Source organism: Schistocerca gregaria, chromosome 3 (assembly GCF_023897955.1).
Source record: "Schistocerca gregaria isolate iqSchGreg1 chromosome 3, iqSchGreg1.2, whole genome shotgun sequence".
NCBI classification, from domain to species: Eukaryota; Metazoa; Arthropoda; class Insecta; order Orthoptera; family Acrididae; genus Schistocerca; species Schistocerca gregaria.
Window position 1 is genome coordinate 21,106,093 of NC_064922.1, and position 23,643 is coordinate 21,129,735.

The 23,643-nt window shown below is 49.5% G+C and overlaps 15 non-coding genes across 15 annotated transcripts; all 15 read left to right on the top strand.

Annotated features, from left to right (window-relative positions):
* Positions 1-545: 545 nt before the first annotated feature.
* Trnaa-ugc (transfer RNA alanine (anticodon UGC)) lies at positions 546-619 on the top strand. Its single transcript has one exon. It is a non-coding gene; the product is annotated as a tRNA-Ala (tRNA).
* A 2,868-nt stretch (positions 620-3,487) lies between these two features.
* Positions 3,488-3,561, top strand: Trnaa-ugc (transfer RNA alanine (anticodon UGC)). The gene has a single exon. It is a non-coding gene; the product is annotated as a tRNA-Ala (tRNA).
* A 1,397-nt stretch (positions 3,562-4,958) lies between these two features.
* Positions 4,959-5,032, top strand: Trnaa-ugc (transfer RNA alanine (anticodon UGC)). Its single transcript has one exon. It is a non-coding gene; the product is annotated as a tRNA-Ala (tRNA).
* A 1,397-nt stretch (positions 5,033-6,429) lies between these two features.
* On the top strand, positions 6,430-6,503 carry Trnaa-ugc (transfer RNA alanine (anticodon UGC)). Its single transcript has one exon. It is a non-coding gene; the product is annotated as a tRNA-Ala (tRNA).
* Positions 6,504-7,900: 1,397 nt separating this feature from the next.
* On the top strand, positions 7,901-7,974 carry Trnaa-agc (transfer RNA alanine (anticodon AGC)). Its single transcript has one exon. It is a non-coding gene; the product is annotated as a tRNA-Ala (tRNA).
* A 1,397-nt stretch (positions 7,975-9,371) lies between these two features.
* On the top strand, positions 9,372-9,445 carry Trnaa-ugc (transfer RNA alanine (anticodon UGC)). The gene has a single exon. It is a non-coding gene; the product is annotated as a tRNA-Ala (tRNA).
* A 1,397-nt stretch (positions 9,446-10,842) lies between these two features.
* Positions 10,843-10,916, top strand: Trnaa-agc (transfer RNA alanine (anticodon AGC)). Its single transcript has one exon. It is a non-coding gene; the product is annotated as a tRNA-Ala (tRNA).
* Positions 10,917-12,313: 1,397 nt separating this feature from the next.
* On the top strand, positions 12,314-12,387 carry Trnaa-ugc (transfer RNA alanine (anticodon UGC)). The gene has a single exon. It is a non-coding gene; the product is annotated as a tRNA-Ala (tRNA).
* A 1,397-nt stretch (positions 12,388-13,784) lies between these two features.
* Trnaa-agc (transfer RNA alanine (anticodon AGC)) lies at positions 13,785-13,858 on the top strand. The gene has a single exon. It is a non-coding gene; the product is annotated as a tRNA-Ala (tRNA).
* A 1,397-nt stretch (positions 13,859-15,255) lies between these two features.
* Positions 15,256-15,329, top strand: Trnaa-agc (transfer RNA alanine (anticodon AGC)). The gene has a single exon. It is a non-coding gene; the product is annotated as a tRNA-Ala (tRNA).
* A 1,397-nt stretch (positions 15,330-16,726) lies between these two features.
* On the top strand, positions 16,727-16,800 carry Trnaa-agc (transfer RNA alanine (anticodon AGC)). Its single transcript has one exon. It is a non-coding gene; the product is annotated as a tRNA-Ala (tRNA).
* Positions 16,801-18,189: 1,389 nt separating this feature from the next.
* On the top strand, positions 18,190-18,263 carry Trnaa-ugc (transfer RNA alanine (anticodon UGC)). The gene has a single exon. It is a non-coding gene; the product is annotated as a tRNA-Ala (tRNA).
* Positions 18,264-19,660: 1,397 nt separating this feature from the next.
* Positions 19,661-19,734, top strand: Trnaa-agc (transfer RNA alanine (anticodon AGC)). The gene has a single exon. It is a non-coding gene; the product is annotated as a tRNA-Ala (tRNA).
* A 1,397-nt stretch (positions 19,735-21,131) lies between these two features.
* On the top strand, positions 21,132-21,205 carry Trnaa-agc (transfer RNA alanine (anticodon AGC)). Its single transcript has one exon. It is a non-coding gene; the product is annotated as a tRNA-Ala (tRNA).
* A 1,389-nt stretch (positions 21,206-22,594) lies between these two features.
* Trnaa-ugc (transfer RNA alanine (anticodon UGC)) lies at positions 22,595-22,668 on the top strand. Its single transcript has one exon. It is a non-coding gene; the product is annotated as a tRNA-Ala (tRNA).
* The last annotated feature ends 975 nt before the right edge of the window (positions 22,669-23,643 follow it).

Below are 23,643 nucleotides of genomic sequence, written 5' to 3' on the forward strand. Positions count from 1 at the left end.
CATCAGAGTCGCAAAGAATGGAGAATAGCCAGGCTTGGTCGTGTGTGTAGCTGTAGCTCAGTTGGCAGATCGTTCGCTTAGCGTGTGAACGGTCTGGGTTTCAAGCCCCGGCTCCTCCATGTTTTGTGGTCAGTGCATGGTAAGTGTTGGTCGCAGCGAACATAAACGCACGCAAGAAGTTGCAAAACCAGCGTCACAGACTGATATGATGTATACTGTCATAAGGAGAGCAAGATGTAAGTGTGGGGACCGGCTGTTATCGTGGTGTCATCGAGTGCAGATCTGTCTTAGGTATCACGGCTTAACGTCATTGAAGTCTAGAGGTGGACAACACGTTCGTCTTACTCAGAGCGGTGTCTGAACTCTATTTTCGACGTTATGCGTGCCACTTTCATTGTGGCCAACTACGATTCGATACAGAATGCACGAAACCTGAAAGACACCCTCACTGATACATAGAGAGTAGTGTTTGTCTGCGGAATAATGGGAGTGCAAGGGTCTGTGACGTTGATATGACTGTATGTAGCACTACTAGTTACCGGGGGGGTGGGCGTAGCTCAGATGGTAGAGCGCTCGCTTTGCGTGCGAGAGGTACTGGGATCGATACCCAGCGCCTCCAGAATTTTTAACACACCTACATGCGCACCTTGCGATGCAAGTGGAATAATTCCCAACCGGCAGAGGTGTGTAGGCAGATACAAGCGAACGATTAGCATATACAATTGCGCCGATTTCACGTAAATCCCACTGCACGTTCCCATTCTTTGCGTGCAGTCGGCTGCTACTGGTGTTGCTGGTTGTGACTGCTGATAACAGATGCCGCAGCAATCAATTCATGGAGTGAGTTGTATGTTTTGCGATAGTCTGTCTCTGACAAGGAAGCACAGGTGATATAGGTGCGAACACAGAAAGCTTGCAGCCCCTCGCTGCCTGCAGACACAGGGCAGCCACACTAGAAGAGCGGCCTAAGCCGTAGGCGAAATGTGCTCATTCGCTTTGGCGCGACGTCGAACTATAAATAAGGCTGTCACTAGCGTGAGCGTTGCGTGAGCGTCGTGTAAAGTCGGAAAAGTCATCTGCATGGGTGATTGCCAAGTTTGGGGAGCGTTTCGTAGTACGATCAGTGCAAAGGGGAAGCGGAAACTTGTTGTGTCCCAGTGTTTTGCAGTTGGACGACAAGAGTTTGACACAGTAGCAAAGAGCGAGGCACTGAGTTGGCATGAACAATGGAGAGCACAATGGGGCTTGAGATGTGCTTGTTACCTCAGGTGCTGTGTGATTGTGGACAAGGAGTGAAATGGACCAATTTGTGACCGCCCTTTCAATTTAAGACGTTCAAAACAGACGGAATTTGCATTCGTAATACCAGAGCATCGAAACTACTTGGAACTCTTGTGTATATGAACGTGTCCGCGCCTTTGTATTCTGGTACCTTCGCCGCTACAAACCAACCAACCATCGTGTCCGTGCACATCAGAGTCGCAAAGAATGGAGAATAGCCAGGCTTGGTCGTGTGTGTAGCTGTAGCTCAGTTGGCAGATCGTTCGCTTAGCGTGTGAACGGTCTCGGTTTCAAGCCCCGGCTCCTCCATGTTTTGTGGTCAGTGCATGGTAAGTGTTGGTCGCAGCGAACATAAACGCACGCAAGAAGTTGCAAAACCAGCGTCACAGACTGATATGATGTATACTGTCATAAGGAGAGCAAGATGTAAGTGTGGGGACCGGCTGTTATCGTGGTGTCATCGAGTGCAGATCTGTCTTAGGTATCACGGCTTAACGTCATTGAAGTCTAGAGGTGGACAACACGTTCGTCTTACTCAGAGCGGTGTCTGAACTCTATTTTCGACGTTATGCGTGCCACTTTCATTGTGGCCAACTACGATTCGATACAGAATGCACGAAACCTGAAAGACACCCTCACTGATACATAGAGAGTAGTGTTTGTCTGCGGAATAATGGGAGTGCAAGGGTCTGTGACGTTGATATGACTGTATGTAGCACTACTAGTTACCGGGGGCGTGGGCGTAGCTCAGATGGTAGGGCGCTCGCTTAGCGTGCGAGAGGTACTGGGATCGATACCCAGCGCCTCCAGAATTTTTAACACACCTACATGCGCACCTTGCGATGCAAGTGGAATAATTCCCAACCGGCAGAGGTGTGTAGGCAGATACAAGCGAACGATTAGCATCCACAATTGCGCCGATTTCACGTAAATCCCACTGCACGTTCCCATTCTTTGCGTGCAGTCAGCTGCTACTGGTGTTGCTGGTTGTGACTGCTGATAACAGATGCCGTAGCAATCAATTCATGGAGTGAGTTGTATGTTTTGCGATAGTCTGTCTCTGACAAGGAAGCACAGGTGATATAGGTGCGAACACAGAAAGCTTGCAGCCCCTCGCTGCCTGCAGACACAGGGCAGCCACACTAGAAGAGCGGCCTAAGCCGTAGGCGAAATGTGCTCATTCGCTTTGGCGCGACGTCGAACTATAAATAAGGCTGTCACTAGCGTGAGCGTTGCGTGAGCGTCGTGTAAAGTCGGAAAAGTCATCTGCATGGGTGATTGCCAAGTTTGGGGAGCGTTTCCTAGTACGATCAGTGCAAAGGGGAAGCGGAAACTTGTTGTGTCCCAGTGTTTTGCAGTTGGACGACAAGAGTTTGACACAGTAGCAAAGAGCGAGGCACTGAGTTGGCATGAACAATGGAGAGCACAATGGGGCTTGAGATGTGCTTGTTACCTCAGGTGCTGTGTGATTGTGGACAAGGAGTGAAATGGACCAATTTGTGACCGCCCTTTCAATTTAAGACGTTCAAAACAGACGGAATTTGCATTCGTAATACCAGAGCATCGAAACTACTTGGAACTCTTGTGTATATGAACGTGTCCGCGCCTTTGTATTCTGGTACCTTCGCCGCTACAAACCAACCAACCATCGTGTCCGTGCACATCAGAGTCGCAAAGAATGGAGAATAGCCAGGCTTGGTCGTGTGTGTAGCTGTAGCTCAGTTGGCAGATCGTTCGCTTAGCGTGTGAACGGTCTGGGTTTCAAGCCCCGGCTCCTCCATGTTTTGTGGTCAGTGCATGGTAAGTGTTGGTCGCAGCGAACATAAACGCACGCAAGAAGTTGCAAAACCAGCGTCACAGACTGATATGATGTATACTGTCATAAGGAGAGCAAGATGTAAGTGTGGGGACCGGCTGTTATCGTGGTGTCATCGAGTGCAGATCTGTCTTAGGTATCACGGCTTAACGTCATTGAAGTCTAGAGGTGGACAACACGTTCGTCTTACTCAGAGCGGTGTCTGAACTCTATTTTCGACGTTATGCGTGCCACTTTCATTGTGGCCAACTACGATTCGATACAGAATGCACGAAACCTGAAAGACACCCTCACTGATACATAGAGAGTAGTGTTTGTCTGCGGAATAATGGGAGTGCAAGGGTCTGTGACGTTGATATGACTGTATGTAGCACTACTAGTTACCGGGGGGGTGGGCGTAGCTCAGATGGTAGAGCGCTCGCTTTGCGTGCGAGAGGTACTGGGATCGATACCCAGCGCCTCCAGAATTTTTAACACACCTACATGCGCACCTTGCGATGCAAGTGGAATAATTCCCAACCGGCAGAGGTGTGTAGGCAGATACAAGCGAACGATTAGCATATACAATTGCGCCGATTTCACGTAAATCCCACTGCACGTTCCCATTCTTTGCGTGCAGTCGGCTGCTACTGGTGTTGCTGGTTGTGACTGCTGATAACAGATGCCGCAGCAATCAATTCATGGAGTGAGTTGTATGTTTTGCGATAGTCTGTCTCTGACAAGGAAGCACAGGTGATATAGGTGCGAACACAGAAAGCTTGCAGCCCCTCGCTGCCTGCAGACACAGGGCAGCCACACTAGAAGAGCGGCCTAAGCCGTAGGCGAAATGTGCTCATTCGCTTTGGCGCGACGTCGAACTATAAATAAGGCTGTCACTAGCGTGAGCGTTGCGTGAGCGTCGTGTAAAGTCGGAAAAGTCATCTGCATGGGTGATTGCCAAGTTTGGGGAGCGTTTCGTAGTACGATCAGTGCAAAGGGGAAGCGGAAACTTGTTGTGTCCCAGTGTTTTGCAGTTGGACGACAAGAGTTTGACACAGTAGCAAAGAGCGAGGCACTGAGTTGGCATGAACAATGGAGAGCACAATGGGGCTTGAGATGTGCTTGTTACCTCAGGTGCTGTGTGATTGTGGACAAGGAGTGAAATGGACCAATTTGTGACCGCCCTTTCAATTTAAGACGTTCAAAACAGACGGAATTTGCATTCGTAATACCAGAGCATCGAAACTACTTGGAACTCTTGTGTATATGAACGTGTCCGCGCCTTTGTATTCTGGTACCTTCGCCGCTACAAACCAACCAACCATCGTGTCCGTGCACATCAGAGTCGCAAAGAATGGAGAATAGCCAGGCTTGGTCGTGTGTGTAGCTGTAGCTCAGTTGGCAGATCGTTCGCTTAGCGTGTGAACGGTCTGGGTTTCAAGCCCCGGCTCCTCCATGTTTTGTGGTCAGTGCATGGTAAGTGTTGGTCGCAGCGAACATAAACGCACGCAAGAAGTTGCAAAACCAGCGTCACAGACTGATATGATGTATACTGTCATAAGGAGAGCAAGATGTAAGTGTGGGGACCGGCTGTTATCGTGGTGTCATCGAGTGCAGATCTGTCTTAGGTATCACGGCTTAACGTCATTGAAGTCTAGAGGTGGACAACACGTTCGTCTTACTCAGAGCGGTGTCTGAACTCTATTTTCGACGTTATGCGTGCCACTTTCATTGTGGCCAACTACGATTCGATACAGAATGCACGAAACCTGAAAGACACCCTCACTGATACATAGAGAGTAGTGTTTGTCTGCGGAATAATGGGAGTGCATGGGTCTGTGACGTTGATATGACTGTATGTAGCACTACTAGTTACCGGGGGGGTGGGCGTAGCTCAGATGGTAGAGCGCTCGCTTTGCGTGCGAGAGGTACTGGGATCGATACCCAGCGCCTCCAGAATTTTTAACACACCTACATGCGCACCTTGCGATGCAAGTGGAATAATTCCCAACCGGCAGAGGTGTGTAGGCAGATACAAGCGAACGATTAGCATATACAATTGCGCCGATTTCACGTAAATCCCACTGCACGTTCCCATTCTTTGCGTGCAGTCGGCTGCTACTGGTGTTGCTGGTTGTGACTGCTGATAACAGATGCCGCAGCAATCAATTCATGGAGTGAGTTGTATGTTTTGCGATAGTCTGTCTCTGACAAGGAAGCACAGGTGATATAGGTGCGAACACAGAAAGCTTGCAGCCCCTCGCTGCCTGCAGACACAGGGCAGCCACACTAGAAGAGCGGCCTAAGCCGTAGGCGAAATGTGCTCATTCGCTTTGGCGCGACGTCGAACTATAAATAAGGCTGTCACTAGCGTGAGCGTTGCGTGAGCGTCGTGTAAAGTCGGAAAAGTCATCTGCATGGGTGATTGCCAAGTTTGGGGAGCGTTTCGTAGTACGATCAGTGCAAAGGGGAAGCGGAAACTTGTTGTGTCCCAGTGTTTTGCAGTTGGACGACAAGAGTTTGACACAGTAGCAAAGAGCGAGGCACTGAGTTGGCATGAACAATGGAGAGCACAATGGGGCTTGAGATGTGCTTGTTACCTCAGGTGCTGTGTGATTGTGGACAAGGAGTGAAATGGACCAATTTGTGACCGCCCTTTCAATTTAAGACGTTCAAAACAGACGGAATTTGCATTCGTAATACCAGAGCATCGAAACTACTTGGAACTCTTGTGTATATGAACGTGTCCGCGCCTTTGTATTCTGGTACCTTCGCCGCTACAAACCAACCAACCATCGTGTCCGTGCACATCAGAGTCGCAAAGAATGGAGAATAGCCAGGCTTCGTCGTGTGTGTAGCTGTAGCTCAGTTGGCAGATCGTTCGCTTAGCGTGTGAACGGTCTGGGTTTCAAGCCCCGGCTCCTCCATGTTTTGTGGTCAGTGCATGGTAAGTGTTGGTCGCAGCGAACATAAACGCACGCAAGAAGTTGCAAAACCAGCGTCACAGACTGATATGATGTATACTGTCATAAGGAGAGCAAGATGTAAGTGTGGGGACCGGCTGTTATCGTGGTGTCATCGAGTGCAGATCTGTCTTAGGTATCACGGCTTAACGTCATTGAAGTCTAGAGGTGGACAACACGTTCGTCTTACTCAGAGCGGTGTCTGAACTCTATTTTCGACGTTATGCGTGCCACTTTCATTGTGGCCAACTACGATTCGATACAGAATGCACGAAACCTGAAAGACACCCTCACTGATACATAGAGAGTAGTGTTTGTCTGCGGAATAATGGGAGTGCAAGGGTCTGTGACGTTGATATGACTGTATGTAGCACTACTAGTTACCGGGGGGGTGGGCGTAGCTCAGATGGTAGAGCGCTCGCTTTGCGTGCGAGAGGTACTGGGATCGATACCCAGCGCCTCCAGAATTTTATACACACCTACATGCGCACCTTGCGATGCAAGTGGAATAATTCCCAACCGGCAGAGGTGTGTAGGCAGATACAAGCGAACGATTAGCATATACAATTGCGCCGATTTCACGTAAATCCCACTGCACGTTCCCATTCTTTGCGTGCAGTCGGCTGCTACTGGTGTTGCTGGTTGTGACTGCTGATAACAGATGCCGTAGCAATCAATTCATGGAGTGAGTTGTATGTTTTGCGATAGTCTGTCTCTGACAAGGAAGCACAGGTGATATAGGTGCGAACACAGAAAGCTTGCAGCCCCTCGCTGCCTGCAGACACAGGGCAGCCACACTAGAAGAGCGGCCTAAGCCGTAGGCGAAATGTGCTCATTCGCTTTGGCGCGACGTCGAACTATAAATAAGGCTGTCACTAGCGTGAGCGTTGCGTGAGCGTCGTGTAAAGTCGGAAAAGTCATCTGCATGGGTGATTGCCAAGTTTGGGGAGCGTTTCGTAGTACGATCAGTGCAAAGGGGAAGCGGAAACTTGTTGTGTCCCAGTGTTTTGCAGTTGGACGACAAGAGTTTGACACAGTAGCAAAGAGCGAGGCACTGAGTTGGCATGAACAATGGAGAGCACAATGGGGCTTGAGATGTGCTTGTTACCTCAGGTGCTGTGTGATTGTGGACAAGGAGTGAAATGGACCAATTTGTGACCGCCCTTTCAATTTAAGACGTTCAAAACAGACGGAATTTGCATTCGTAATACCAGAGCATCGAAACTACTTGGAACTCTTGTGTATATGAACGTGTCCGCGCCTTTGTATTCTGGTACCTTCGCCGCTACAAACCAACCAACCATCGTGTACGTGCACATCAGAGTCGCAAAGAATGGAGAATAGCCAGGCTTGGTCGTGTGTGTAGCTGTAGCTCAGTTGGCAGATCGTTCGCTTAGCGTGTGAACGGTCTCGGTTTCAAGCCCCGGCTCCTCCATGTTTTGTGGTCAGTGCATGGTAAGTGTTGGTCGCAGCGAACATAAACGCACGCAAGAAGTTGCAAAACCAGCGTCACAGACTGATATGATGTATACTGTCATAAGGAGAGCAAGATGTAAGTGTGGGGACCGGCTGTTATCGTGGTGTCATCGAGTGCAGATCTGTCTTAGGTATCACGGCTTAACGTCATTGAAGTCTAGAGGTGGACAACACGTTCGTCTTACTCAGAGCGGTGTCTGAACTCTATTTTCGACGTTATGCGTGCCACTTTCATTGTGGCCAACTACGATTCGATACAGAATGCACGAAACCTGAAAGACACCCTCACTGATACATAGAGAGTAGTGTTTGTCTGCGGAATAATGGGAGTGCAAGGGTCTGTGACGTTGATATGACTGTATGTAGCACTACTAGTTACCGGGGGGGTGGGCGTAGCTCAGATGGTAGAGCGCTCGCTTAGCGTGCGAGAGGTACTGGGATCGATACCCAGCGCCTCCAGAATTTTTAACACACCTACATGCGCACCTTGCGATGCAAGTGGAATAATTCCCAACCGGCAGAGGTGTGTAGGCAGATACAAGCGAACGATTAGCATCCACAATTGCGCCGATTTCACGTAAATCCCACTGCACGTTCCCATTCTTTGCGTGCAGTCAGCTGCTACTGGTGTTGCTGGTTGTGACTGCTGATAACAGATGCCGTAGCAATCAATTCATGGAGTGAGTTGTATGTTTTGCGATAGTCTGTCTCTGACAAGGAAGCACAGGTGATATAGGTGCGAACACAGAAAGCTTGCAGCCCCTCGCTGCCTGCAGACACAGGGCAGCCACACTAGAAGAGCGGCCTAAGCCGTAGGCGAAATGTGCTCATTCGCTTTGGCGCGACGTCGAACTATAAATAAGGCTGTCACTAGCGTGAGCGTTGCGTGAGCGTCGTGTAAAGTCGGAAAAGTCATCTGCATGGGTGATTGCCAAGTTTGGGGAGCGTTTCGTAGTACGATCAGTGCAAAGGGGAAGCGGAAACTTGTTGTGTCCCAGTGTTTTGCAGTTGGACGACAAGAGTTTGACACAGTAGCAAAGAGCGAGGCACTGAGTTGGCATGGACAATGGAGAGCACAATGGGGCTTGAGATGTGCTTGTTACCTCAGGTGCTGTGTGATTGTGGACAAGGAGTGAAATGGACCAATTTGTGACCGCCCTTTCAATTTAAGACGTTCAAAACAGACGGAATTTGCATTCGTAATACCAGAGCATCGAAACTACTTGGAACTCTTGTGTATATGAACGTGTCCGCGCCTTTGTATTCTGGTACCTTCGCCGCTACAAACCAACCAACCATCGTGTCCGTGCACATCAGAGTCGCAAACAATGGAGAATAGCCAGGCTTCGTCGTGTGTGTAGCTGTAGCTCAGTTGGCAGATCGTTCGCTTAGCGTGTGAACGGTCTGGGTTTCAAGCCCCGGCTCCTCCATGTTTTGTGGTCAGTGCATGGTAAGTGTTGGTCGCAGCGAACATAAACGCACGCAAGAAGTTGCAAAACCAGCGTCACAGACTGATATGATGTATACTGTCATAAGGAGAGCAAGATGTAAGTGTGGGGACCGGCTGTTATCGTGGTGTCATCGAGTGCAGATCTGTCTTAGGTATCACGGCTTAACGTCATTGAAGTCTAGAGGTGGACAACACGTTCGTCTTACTCAGAGCGGTGTCTGAACTCTATTTTCGACGTTATGCGTGCCACTTTCATTGTGGCCAACTACGATTCGATACAGAATGCACGAAACCTGAAAGACACCCTCACTGATACATAGAGAGTAGTGTTTGTCTGCGGAATAATGGGAGTGCAAGGGTCTGTGACGTTGATATGACTGTATGTAGCACTACTAGTTACCGGGGGGGTGGGCGTAGCTCAGATGGTAGAGCGCTCGCTTTGCGTGCGAGAGGTACTGGGATCGATACCCAGCGCCTCCAGAATTTTATACACACCTACATGCGCACCTTGCGATGCAAGTGGAATAATTCCCAACCGGCAGAGGTGTGTAGGCAGATACAAGCGAACGATTAGCATATACAATTGCGCCGATTTCACGTAAATCCCACTGCACGTTCCCATTCTTTGCGTGCAGTCGGCTGCTACTGGTGTTGCTGGTTGTGACTGCTGATAACAGATGCCGTAGCAATCAATTCATGGAGTGAGTTGTATGTTTTGCGATAGTCTGTCTCTGACAAGGAAGCACAGGTGATATAGGTGCGAACACAGAAAGCTTGCAGCCCCTCGCTGCCTGCAGACACAGGGCAGCCACACTAGAAGAGCGGCCTAAGCCGTAGGCGAAATGTGCTCATTCGCTTTGGCGCGACGTCGAACTATAAATAAGGCTGTCACTAGCGTGAGCGTTGCGTGAGCGTCGTGTAAAGTCGGAAAAGTCATCTGCATGGGTGATTGCCAAGTTTGGGGAGCGTTTCGTAGTACGATCAGTGCAAAGGGGAAGCGGAAACTTGTTGTGTCCCAGTGTTTTGCAGTTGGACGACAAGAGTTTGACACAGTAGCAAAGAGCGAGGCACTGAGTTGGCATGAACAATGGAGAGCACAATGGGGCTTGAGATGTGCTTGTTACCTCAGGTGCTGTGTGATTGTGGACAAGGAGTGAAATGGACCAATTTGTGACCGCCCTTTCAATTTAAGACGTTCAAAACAGACGGAATTTGCATTCGTAATACCAGAGCATCGAAACTACTTGGAACTCTTGTGTATATGAACGTGTCCGCGCCTTTGTATTCTGGTACCTTCGCCGCTACAAACCAACCAACCATCGTGTACGTGCACATCAGAGTCGCAAAGAATGGAGAATAGCCAGGCTTGGTCGTGTGTGTAGCTGTAGCTCAGTTGGCAGATCGTTCGCTTAGCGTGTGAACGGTCTCGGTTTCAAGCCCCGGCTCCTCCATGTTTTGTGGTCAGTGCATGGTAAGTGTTGGTCGCAGCGAACATAAACGCACGCAAGAAGTTGCAAAACCAGCGTCACAGACTGATATGATGTATACTGTCATAAGGAGAGCAAGATGTAAGTGTGGGGACCGGCTGTTATCGTGGTGTCATCGAGTGCAGATCTGTCTTAGGTATCACGGCTTAACGTCATTGAAGTCTAGAGGTGGACAACACGTTCGTCTTACTCAGAGCGGTGTCTGAACTCTATTTTCGACGTTATGCGTGCCACTTTCATTGTGGCCAACTACGATTCGATACAGAATGCACGAAACCTGAAAGACACCCTCACTGATACATAGAGAGTAGTGTTTGTCTGCGGAATAATGGGAGTGCAAGGGTCTGTGACGTTGATATGACTGTATGTAGCACTACTAGTTACCGGGGGGGTGGGCGTAGCTCAGATGGTAGAGCGCTCGCTTAGCGTGCGAGAGGTACTGGGATCGATACCCAGCGCCTCCAGAATTTTTAACACACCTACATGCGCACCTTGCGATGCAAGTGGAATAATTCCCAACCGGCAGAGGTGTGTAGGCAGATACAAGCGAACGATTAGCATCCACAATTGCGCCGATTTCACGTAAATCCCACTGCACGTTCCCATTCTTTGCGTGCAGTCAGCTGCTACTGGTGTTGCTGGTTGTGACTGCTGATAACAGATGCCGTAGCAATCAATTCATGGAGTGAGTTGTATGTTTTGCGATAGTCTGTCTCTGACAAGGAAGCACAGGTGATATAGGTGCGAACACAGAAAGCTTGCAGCCCCTCGCTGCCTGCAGACACAGGGCAGCCACACTAGAAGAGCGGCCTAAGCCGTAGGCGAAATGTGCTCATTCGCTTTGGCGCGACGTCGAACTATAAATAAGGCTGTCACTAGCGTGAGCGTTGCGTGAGCGTCGTGTAAAGTCGGAAAAGTCATCTGCATGGGTGATTGCCAAGTTTGGGGAGCGTTTCGTAGTACGATCAGTGCAAAGGGGAAGCGGAAACTTGTTGTGTCCCAGTGTTTTGCAGTTGGACGACAAGAGTTTGACACAGTAGCAAAGAGCGAGGCACTGAGTTGGCATGGACAATGGAGAGCACAATGGGGCTTGAGATGTGCTTGTTACCTCAGGTGCTGTGTGATTGTGGACAAGGAGTGAAATGGACCAATTTGTGACCGCCCTTTCAATTTAAGACGTTCAAAACAGACGGAATTTGCATTCGTAATACCAGAGCATCGAAACTACTTGGAACTCTTGTGTATATGAACGTGTCCGCGCCTTTGTATTCTGGTACCTTCGCCGCTACAAACCAACCAACCATCGTGTCCGTGCACATCAGAGTCGCAAACAATGGAGAATAGCCAGGCTTCGTCGTGTGTGTAGCTGTAGCTCAGTTGGCAGATCGTTCGCTTAGCGTGTGAACGGTCTGGGTTTCAAGCCCCGGCTCCTCCATGTTTTGTGGTCAGTGCATGGTAAGTGTTGGTCGCAGCGAACATAAACGCACGCAAGAAGTTGCAAAACCAGCGTCACAGACTGATATGATGTATACTGTCATAAGGAGAGCAAGATGTAAGTGTGGGGACCGGCTGTTATCGTGGTGTCATCGAGTGCAGATCTGTCTTAGGTATCACGGCTTAACGTCATTGAAGTCTAGAGGTGGACAACACGTTCGTCTTACTCAGAGCGGTGTCTGAACTCTATTTTCGACGTTATGCGTGCCACTTTCATTGTGGCCAACTACGATTCGATACAGAATGCACGAAACCTGAAAGACACCCTCACTGATACATAGAGAGTAGTGTTTGTCTGCGGAATAATGGGAGTGCAAGGGTCTGTGACGTTGATATGACTGTATGTAGCACTACTAGTTACCGGGGGGGTGGGCGTAGCTCAGATGGTAGAGCGCTCGCTTTGCGTGCGAGAGGTACTGGGATCGATACCCAGCGCCTCCAGAATTTTATACACACCTACATGCGCACCTTGCGATGCAAGTGGAATAATTCCCAACCGGCAGAGGTGTGTAGGCAGATACAAGCGAACGATTAGCATATACAATTGCGCCGATTTCACGTAAATCCCACTGCACGTTCCCATTCTTTGCGTGCAGTCGGCTGCTACTGGTGTTGCTGGTTGTGACTGCTGATAACAGATGCCGTAGCAATCAATTCATGGAGTGAGTTGTATGTTTTGCGATAGTCTGTCTCTGACAAGGAAGCACAGGTGATATAGGTGCGAACACAGAAAGCTTGCAGCCCCTCGCTGCCTGCAGACACAGGGCAGCCACACTAGAAGAGCGGCCTAAGCCGTAGGCGAAATGTGCTCATTCGCTTTGGCGCGACGTCGAACTATAAATAAGGCTGTCACTAGCGTGAGCGTTGCGTGAGCGTCGTGTAAAGTCGGAAAAGTCATCTGCATGGGTGATTGCCAAGTTTGGGGAGCGTTTCGTAGTACGATCAGTGCAAAGGGGAAGCGGAAACTTGTTGTGTCCCAGTGTTTTGCAGTTGGACGACAAGAGTTTGACACAGTAGCAAAGAGCGAGGCACTGAGTTGGCATGAACAATGGAGAGCACAATGGGGCTTGAGATGTGCTTGTTACCTCAGGTGCTGTGTGATTGTGGACAAGGAGTGAAATGGACCAATTTGTGACCGCCCTTTCAATTTAAGACGTTCAAAACAGACGGAATTTGCATTCGTAATACCAGAGCATCGAAACTACTTGGAACTCTTGTGTATATGAACGTGTCCGCGCCTTTGTATTCTGGTACCTTCGCCGCTACAAACCAACCAACCATCGTGTACGTGCACATCAGAGTCGCAAAGAATGGAGAATAGCCAGGCTTGGTCGTGTGTGTAGCTGTAGCTCAGTTGGCAGATCGTTCGCTTAGCGTGTGAACGGTCTCGGTTTCAAGCCCCGGCTCCTCCATGTTTTGTGGTCAGTGCATGGTAAGTGTTGGTCGCAGCGAACATAAACGCACGCAAGAAGTTGCAAAACCAGCGTCACAGACTGATATGATGTATACTGTCATAAGGAGAGCAAGATGTAAGTGTGGGGACCGGCTGTTATCGTGGTGTCATCGAGTGCAGATCTGTCTTAGGTATCACGGCTTAACGTCATTGAAGTCTAGAGGTGGACAACACGTTCGTCTTACTCAGAGCGGTGTCTGAACTCTATTTTCGACGTTATGCGTGCCACTTTCATTGTGGCCAACTACGATTCGATACAGAATGCACGAAACCTGAAAGACACCCTCACTGATACATAGAGAGTAGTGTTTGTCTGCGGAATAATGGGAGTGCAAGGGTCTGTGACGTTGATATGACTGTATGTAGCACTACTAGTTACCGGGGGGGTGGGCGTAGCTCAGATGGTAGAGCGCTCGCTTAGCGTGCGAGAGGTACTGGGATCGATACCCAGCGCCTCCAGAATTTTTAACACACCTACATGCGCACCTTGCGATGCAAGTGGAATAATTCCCAACCGGCAGAGGTGTGTAGGCAGATACAAGCGAACGATTAGCATCCACAATTGCGCCGATTTCACGTAAATCCCACTGCACGTTCCCATTCTTTGCGTGCAGTCAGCTGCTACTGGTGTTGCTGGTTGTGACTGCTGATAACAGATGCCGTAGCAATCAATTCATGGAGTGAGTTGTATGTTTTGCGATAGTCTGTCTCTGACAAGGAAGCACAGGTGATATAGGTGCGAACACAGAAAGCTTGCAGCCCCTCGCTGCCTGCAGACACAGGGCAGCCACACTAGAAGAGCGGCCTAAGCCGTAGGCGAAATGTGCTCATTCGCTTTGGCGCGACGTCGAACTATAAATAAGGCTGTCACTAGCGTGAGCGTTGCGTGAGCGTCGTGTAAAGTCGGAAAAGTCATCTGCATGGGTGATTGCCAAGTTTGGGGAGCGTTTCGTAGTACGATCAGTGCAAAGGGGAAGCGGAAACTTGTTGTGTCCCAGTGTTTTGCAGTTGGACGACAAGAGTTTGACACAGTAGCAAAGAGCGAGGCACTGAGTTGGCATGAACAATGGAGAGCACAATGGGGCTTGAGATGTGCTTGTTACCTCAGGTGCTGTGTGATTGTGGACAAGGAGTGAAATGGACCAATTTGTGACCGCCCTTTCAATTTAAGACGTTCAAAACAGACGGAATTTGCATTCGTAATACCAGAGCATCGAAACTACTTGGAACTCTTGTGTATATGAACGTGTCCGCGCCTTTGTATTCTGGTACCTTCGCCGCTACAAACCAACCAACCATCGTGTCCGTGCACATCAGAGTCGCAAAGAATGGAGAATAGCCAGGCTTGGTCGTGTGTGTAGCTGTAGCTCAGTTGGCAGATCGTTCGCTTAGCGTGTGAACGGTCTGGGTTTCAAGCCCCGGCTCCTCCATGTTTTGTGGTCAGTGCATGGTAAGTGTTGGTCGCAGCGAACATAAACGCACGCAAGAAGTTGCAAAACCAGCGTCACAGACTGATATGATGTATACTGTCATAAGGAGAGCAAGATGTAAGTGTGGGGACCGGCTGTTATCGTGGTGTCATCGAGTGCAGATCTGTCTTAGGTATCACGGCTTAACGTCATTGAAGTCTAGAGGTGGACAACACGTTCGTCTTACTCAGAGCGGTGTCTGAACTCTATTTTCGACGTTATGCGTGCCACTTTCATTGTGGCCAACTACGATTCGATACAGAATGCACGAAACCTGAAAGACACCCTCACTGATACATAGAGAGTAGTGTTTGTCTGCGGAATAATGGGAGTGCAAGGGTCTGTGACGTTGATATGACTGTATGTAGCACTACTAGTTACCGGGGGGGTGGGCGTAGCTCAGATGGTAGAGCGCTCGCTTAGCGTGCGAGAGGTACTGGGATCGATACCCAGCGCCTCCAGAATTTTTAACACACCTACATGCGCACCTTGCGATGCAAGTGGAATAATTCCCAACCGGCAGAGGTGTGTAGGCAGATACAAGCGAACGATTAGCATCCACAATTGCGCCGATTTCACGTAAATCCCACTGCACGTTCCCATTCTTTGCGTGCAGTCAGCTGCTACTGGTGTTGCTGGTTGTGACTGCTGATAACAGATGCCGTAGCAATCAATTCATGGAGTGAGTTGTATGTTTTGCGATAGTCTGTCTCTGACAAGGAAGCACAGGTGATATAGGTGCGAACACAGAAAGCTTGCAGCCCCTCGCTGCCTGCAGACACAGGGCAGCCACACTAGAAGAGCGGCCTAAGCCGTAGGCGAAATGTGCTCATTCGCTTTGGCGCGACGTCGAACTATAAATAAGGCTGTCACTAGCGTGAGCGTTGCGTGAGCGTCGTGTAAAGTCGGAAAAGTCATCTGCATGGGTGATTGCCAAGTTTGGGGAGCGTTTCGTAGTACGATCAGTGCAAAGGGGAAGCGGAAACTTGTTGTGTCCCAGTGTTTTGCAGTTGGACGACAAGAGTTTGACACAGTAGCAAAGAGCGAGGCACTGAGTTGGCATGAACAATGGAGAGCACAATGGGGCTTGAGATGTGCTTGTTACCTCAGGTGCTGTGTGATTGTGGACAAGGAGTGAAATGGACCAATTTGTGACCGCCCTTTCAATTTAAGACGTTCAAAACAGACGGAATTTGCATTCGTAATACCAGAGCATCGAAACTACTTGGAACTCTTGTGTATATGAACGTGTCCGCGCCTTTGTATTCTGGTACCTTCGCCGCTACAAACCAACCAACCATCGTGTCCGTGCACATCAGAGTCGCAAAGAATGGAGAATAGCCAGGCTTGGTCGTGTGTGTAGCTGTAGCTCAGTTGGCAGATCGTTCGCTTAGCGTGTGAACGGTCTCGGTTTCAAGCCCCGGCTCCTCCATGTTTTGTGGTCAGTGCATGGTAAGTGTTGGTCGCAGCGAACATAAACGCACGCAAGAAGTTGCAAAACCAGCGTCACAGACTGATATGATGTATACTGTCATAAGGAGAGCAAGATGTAAGTGTGGGGACCGGCTGTTATCGTGGTGTCATCGAGTGCAGATCTGTCTTAGGTATCACGGCTTAACGTCATTGAAGTCTAGAGGTGGACAACACGTTCGTCTTACTCAGAGCGGTGTCTGAACTCTATTTTCGACGTTATGCGTGCCACTTTCATTGTGGCCAACTACGATTCGATACAGAATGCACGAAACCTGAAAGACACCCTCACTGATACATAGAGAGTAGTGTTTGTCTGCGGAATAATGGGAGTGCAAGGGTCTGTGACGTTGATATGACTGTATGTAGCACTACTAGTTATCGGGGGGGTGGGCGTAGCTCAGATGGTAGAGCGCTCGCTTAGCGTGCGAGAGGTACTGGGATCGATACCCAGCGCCTCCAGAATTTTTAACACACCTACATGCGCACCTTGCGATGCAAGTGGAATAATTCCCAACCGGCAGAGGTGTGTAGGCAGATACGATTAGCATCCACAATTGCGCCGATTTCACGTAAATCCCACTGCACGTTCCCATTCTTTGCGTGCAGTCGGCTGCTACTGGTGTTGCTGGTTGTGACTGCTGATAACAGATGCCGTAGCAATCAATTCATGGAGTGAGTTGTATGTTTTGCGATAGTCTGTCTCTGACAAGGAAGCACAGGTGATATAGGTGCGAACACAGAAAGCTTGCAGCCCCTCGCTGCCTGCAGACACAGGGCAGCCACACTAGAAGAGCGGCCTAAGCCGTAGGCGAAATGTGCTCATTCGCTTTGGCGCGACGTCGAACTATAAATAAGGCTGTCACTAGCGTGAGCGTTGCGTGAGCGTCGTATAAAGTCGGAAAAGTCATCTGCATGGGTGATTGCCAAGTTTGGGGAGCGTTTCGTAGTACGATCAGTGCAAAGGGGAAGCGGAAACTTGTTGTGTCCCAGTGTTTTGCAGTTGGACGACAAGAGTTTGACACAGTAGCAAAGAGCGAGGCACTGAGTTGGCATGAACAATGGAGAGCACAATGGGGCTTGAGATGTGCTTGTTACCTCAGGTGCTGTGTGATTGTGGACAAGGAGTGAAATGGACCAATTTGTGACCGCCCTTTCAATTTAAGACGTTCAAAACAGACGGAATTTGCATTCGTAATACCAGAGCATCGAAACTACTTGGAACTCTTGTGTATATGAACGTGTCCGCGCCTTTGTATTCTGGTACCTTCGCCGCTACAAACCAACCAACCATCGTGTCCGTGCACATCAGAGTCGCAAACAATGGAGAATAGCCAGGCTTGGTCGTGTGTGTAGCTGTAGCTCAGTTGGCAGATCGTTCGCTTAGCGTGTGAACGGTCTGGGTTTCAAGCCCCGGCTCCTCCATGTTTTGTGGTCAGTGCATGGTAAGTGTTGGTCGCAGCGAACATAAACGCACGCAAGAAGTTGCAAAACCAGCGTCACAGACTGATATGATGTATACTGTCATAAGGAGAGCAAGATGTAAGTGTGGGGACCGGCTGTTATCGTGGTGTCATCGAGTGCAGATCTGTCTTAGGTATCACGGCTTAACGTCATTGAAGTCTAGAGGTGGACAACACGTTCATCTTACTCAGAGCGGTGTCTGAACTCTATTTTCGACGTTATGCGTGCCACTTTCATTGTGGCCAACTACGATTCGATACAGAATGCACGAAACCTGAAAGACACCCTCACTGATACATAGAGAGTAGTGTTTGTCTGCGGAATAATGGGAGTGCAAGGGTCTGTGACGTTGATATGACTGTATGTAGCACTACTAGTTACCGGGGGGGTGGGCGTAGCTCAGATGGTAGAGCGCTCGCTTTGCGTGCGAGAGGTACTGGGATCGATACCCAGCGCCTCCAGAATTTTATACACACCTACATGCGCACCTTGCGATGCAAGTGGAATAATTCCCAACCGGCAGAGGTGTGTAGGCAGATACAAGCGAACGATTAGCATATACAATTGCGCCGATTTCACGTAAATCCCACTGCACGTTCCCATCCTTTGCGTGCAGTCGGCTGCTACTGGTGTTGCTGGTTGTGACTGCTGATAACAGATGCCGTAGCAATCAATTCATGGAGTGAGTTGTATGTTTTGCGATAGTCTGTCTCTGACAAGGAAGCACAGGTGATATAGGTGCGAACACAGAAAGCTTGCAGCCCCTCGCTGCCTGCAGACACAGGGCAGCCACACTAGAAGAGCGGCCTAAGCCGTAGGCGAAATGTGCTCATTCGCTTTGGCGCGACGTCGAACTATAAATAAGGCTGTCACTAGCGTGAGCGTTGCGTGAGCGTCGTGTAAAGTCGGAAAAGTCATCTGCATGGGTGATTGCCAAGTTTGGGGAGCGTTTCGTAGTACGATCAGTGCAAAGGGGAAGCGGAAACTTGTTGTGTCCCAGTGTTTTGCAGTTGGACGACAAGAGTTTGACACAGTAGCAAAGAGCGAGGCACTGAGTTGGCATGAACAATGGAGAGCACAATGGGGCTTGAGATGTGCTTGTTACCTCAGGTGCTGTGTGATTGTGGACAAGGAGTGAAATGGACCAATTTGTGACCGCCCTTTCAATTTAAGACGTTCAAAACAGACGGAATTTGCATTCGTAATACCAGAGCATCGAAACTACTTGGAACTCTTGTGTATATGAACGTGTCCGCGCCTTTGTATTCTGGTACCTTCGCCGCTACAAACCAACCAACCATCGTGTCCGTGCACATCAGAGTCGCAAAGAATGGAGAATAGCCAGGCTTGGTCGTGTGTGTAGCTGTAGCTCAGTTGGCAGATCGTTCGCTTAGCGTGTGAACGGTCTGGGTTTCAAGCCCCGGCTCCTCCATGTTTTGTGGTCAGTGCATGGTAAGTGTTGGTCGCAGCGAACATAAACGCACGCAAGAAGTTGCAAAACCAGCGTCACAGACTGATATGATGTATACTGTCATAAGGAGAGCAAGATGTAAGTGTGGGGACCGGCTGTTATCGTGGTGTCATCGAGTGCAGATCTGTCTTAGGTATCACGGCTTAACGTCATTGAAGTCTAGAGGTGGACAACACGTTCGTCTTACTCAGAGCGGTGTCTGAACTCTATTTTCGACGTTATGCGTGCCACTTTCATTGTGGCCAACTACGATTCGATACAGAATGCACGAAACCTGAAAGACACCCTCACTGATACATAGAGAGTAGTGTTTGTCTGCGGAATAATGGGAGTGCAAGGGTCTGTGACGTTGATATGACTGTATGTAGCACTACTAGTTACCGGGGGGGTGGGCGTAGCTCAGATGGTAGAGCGCTCGCTTAGCGTGCGAGAGGTACTGGGATCGATACCCAGCGCCTCCAGAATTTTAAACACACCTACATGCGCACCTTGCGATGCAAGTGGAATAATTCCCAACCGGCAGAGGTGTGTAGGCAGATACAAGCGAACGATTAGCATATACAATTGCGCCGATTTCACGTAAATCCCACTGCACGTTCCCATTCTTTGCGTGCAGTCGGCTGCTACTGGTGTTGCTGGTTGTGACTGCTGATAACAGATGCCGTAGCAATCAATTCATGGAGTGAGTTGTATGTTTTGCGATAGTCTGTCTCTGACAAGGAAGCACAGGTGATATAGGTGCGAACACAGAAAGCTTGCAGCCCCTCGCTGCCTGCAGACACAGGGCAGCCACACTAGAAGAGCGGCCTAAGCCGTAGGCGAAATGTGCTCATTCGCTTTGGCGCGACGTCGAACTATAAATAAGGCTGTCACTAGCGTGAGCGTTGCGTGAGCGTCGTGTAAAGTCGGAAAAGTCATCTGCATGGGTGATTGCCAAGTTTGGGGAGCGTTTCGTAGTACGATCAGTGCAAAGGGGAAGCGGAAACTTGTTGTGTCCCAGTGTTTTGCAGTTGGACGACAAGAGTTTGACACAGTAGCAAAGAGCGAGGCACTGAGTTGGCATGAACAATGGAGAGCACAATGGGGCTTGAGATGTGCTTGTTACCTCAGGTGCTGTGTGATTGTGGACAAGGAGTGAAATGGACCAATTTGTGACCGCCCTTTCAATTTAAGACGTTCAAAACAGACGGAATTTGCATTCGTAATACCAGAGCATCGAAACTACTTGGAACTCTTGTGTATATGAACGTGTCCGCGCCTTTGTATTCTGGTACCTTCGCCGCTACAAACCAACCAACCATCGTGTCCGTGCACATCAGAGTCGCAAACAATGGAGAATAGCCAGGCTTGGTCGTGTGTGTAGCTGTAGCTCAGTTGGCAGATCGTTCGCTTAGCGTGTGAACGGTCTCGGTTTCAAGCCCCGGCTCCTCCATGTTTTGTGGTCAGTGCATGGTAAGTGTTGGTCGCAGCGAACATAAACGCACGCAAGAAGTTGCAAAACCAGCGTCACAGACTGATATGATGTATACTGTCATAAGGAGAGCAAGATGTAAGTGTGGGGACCGGCTGTTATCGTGGTGTCATCGAGTGCAGATCTGTCTTAGGTATCACGGCTTAACGTCATTGAAGTCTAGAGGTGGACAACACGTTCGTCTTACTCAGAGCGGTGTCTGAACTCTATTTTCGACGTTATGCGTGCCACTTTCATTGTGGCCAACTACGATTCGATACAGAATGCACGAAACCTGAAAGACACCCTCACTGATACATAGAGAGTAGTGTTTGTCTGCGGAATAATGGGAGTGCAAGGGTCTGTGACGTTGATATGACTGTATGTAGCACTACTAGTTATCGGGGGGGTGGGCGTAGCTCAGATGGTAGAGCGCTCGCTTAGCGTGCGAGAGGTACTGGGATCGATACCCAGCGCCTCCAGAATTTTTAACACACCTACATGCGCACCTTGCGATGCAAGTGGAATAATTCCCAACCGGCAGAGGTGTGTAGGCAGATACGATTAGCATCCACAATTGCGCCGATTTCACGTAAATCCCACTGCACGTTCCCATTCTTTGCGTGCAGTCGGCTGCTACTGGTGTTGCTGGTTGTGACTGCTGATAACAGATGCCGTAGCAATCAATTCATGGAGTGAGTTGTATGTTTTGCGATAGTCTGTCTCTGACAAGGAAGCACAGGTGATATAGGTGCGAACACAGAAAGCTTGCAGCCCCTCGCTGCCTGCAGACACAGGGCAGCCACACTAGAAGAGCGGCCTAAGCCGTAGGCGAAATGTGCTCATTCGCTTTGGCGCGACGTCGAACTATAAATAAGGCTGTCACTAGCGTGAGCGTTGCGTGAGCGTCGTATAAAGTCGGAAAAGTCATCTGCATGGGTGATTGCCAAGTTTGGGGAGCGTTTCGTAGTACGATCAGTGCAAAGGGGAAGCGGAAACTTGTTGTGTCCCAGTGTTTTGCAGTTGGACGACAAGAGTTTGACACAGTAGCAAAGAGCGAGGCACTGAGTTGGCATGAACAATGGAGAGCACAATGGGGCTTGAGATGTGCTTGTTACCTCAGGTGCTGTGTGATTGTGGACAAGGAGTGAAATGGACCAATTTGTGACCGCCCTTTCAATTTAAGACGTTCAAAACAGACGGAATTTGCATTCGTAATACCAGAGCATCGAAACTACTTGGAACTCTTGTGTATATGAACGTGTCCGCGCCTTTGTATTCTGGTACCTTCGCCGCTACAAACCAACCAACCATCGTGTCCGTGCACATCAGAGTCGCAAACAATGGAGAATAGCCAGGCTTGGTCGTGTGTGTAGCTGTAGCTCAGTTGGCAGATCGTTCGCTTAGCGTGTGAACGGTCTGGGTTTCAAGCCCCGGCTCCTCCATGTTTTGTGGTCAGTGCATGGTAAGTGTTGGTCGCAGCGAACATAAACGCACGCAAGAAGTTGCAAAACCAGCGTCACAGACTGATATGATGTATACTGTCATAAGGAGAGCAAGATGTAAGTGTGGGGACCGGCTGTTATCGTGGTGTCATCGAGTGCAGATCTGTCTTAGGTATCACGGCTTAACGTCATTGAAGTCTAGAGGTGGACAACACGTTCATCTTACTCAGAGCGGTGTCTGAACTCTATTTTCGACGTTATGCGTGCCACTTTCATTGTGGCCAACTACGATTCGATACAGAATGCACGAAACCTGAAAGACACCCTCACTGATACATAGAGAGTAGTGTTTGTCTGCGGAATAATGGGAGTGCAAGGGTCTGTGACGTTGATATGACTGTATGTAGCACTACTAGTTACCGGGGGGGTGGGCGTAGCTCAGATGGTAGAGCGCTCGCTTTGCGTGCGAGAGGTACTGGGATCGATACCCAGCGCCTCCAGAATTTTATACACACCTACATGCGCACCTTGCGATGCAAGTGGAATAATTCCCAACCGGCAGAGGTGTGTAGGCAGATACAAGCGAACGATTAGCATATACAATTGCGCCGATTTCACGTAAATCCCACTGCACGTTCCCATCCTTTGCGTGCAGTCGGCTGCTACTGGTGTTGCTGGTTGTGACTGCTGATAACAGATGCCGTAGCAATCAATTCATGGAGTGAGTTGTATGTTTTGCGATAGTCTGTCTCTGACAAGGAAGCACAGGTGATATAGGTGCGAACACAGAAAGCTTGCAGCCCCTCGCTGCCTGCAGACACAGGGCAGCCACACTAGAAGAGCGGCCTAAGCCGTAGGCGAAATGTGCTCATTCGCTTTGGCGCGACGTCGAACTATAAATAAGGCTGTCACTAGCGTGAGCGTTGCGTGAGCGTCGTGTAAAGTCGGAAAAGTCATCTGCATGGGTGATTGCCAAGTTTGGGGAGCGTTTCGTAGTACGATCAGTGCAAAGGGGAAGCGGAAACTTGTTGTGTCCCAGTGTTTTGCAGTTGGACGACAAGAGTTTGACACAGTAGCAAAGAGCGAGGCACTGAGTTGGCATGAACAATGGAGAGCACAATGGGGCTTGAGATGTGCTTGTTACCTCAGGTGCTGTGTGATTGTGGACAAGGAGTGAAATGGACCAATTTGTGACCGCCCTTTCAATTTAAGACGTTCAAAACAGACGGAATTTGCATTCGTAATACCAGAGCATCGAAACTACTTGGAACTCTTGTGTATATGAACGTGTCCGCGCCTTTGTATTCTGGTACCTTCGCCGCTACAAACCAACCAACCATCGTGTCCGTGCACATCAGAGTCGCAAAGAATGGAGAATAGCCAGGCTTGGTCGTGTGTGTAGCTGTAGCTCAGTTGGCAGATCGTTCGCTTAGCGTGTGAACGGTCTGGGTTTCAAGCCCCGGCTCCTCCATGTT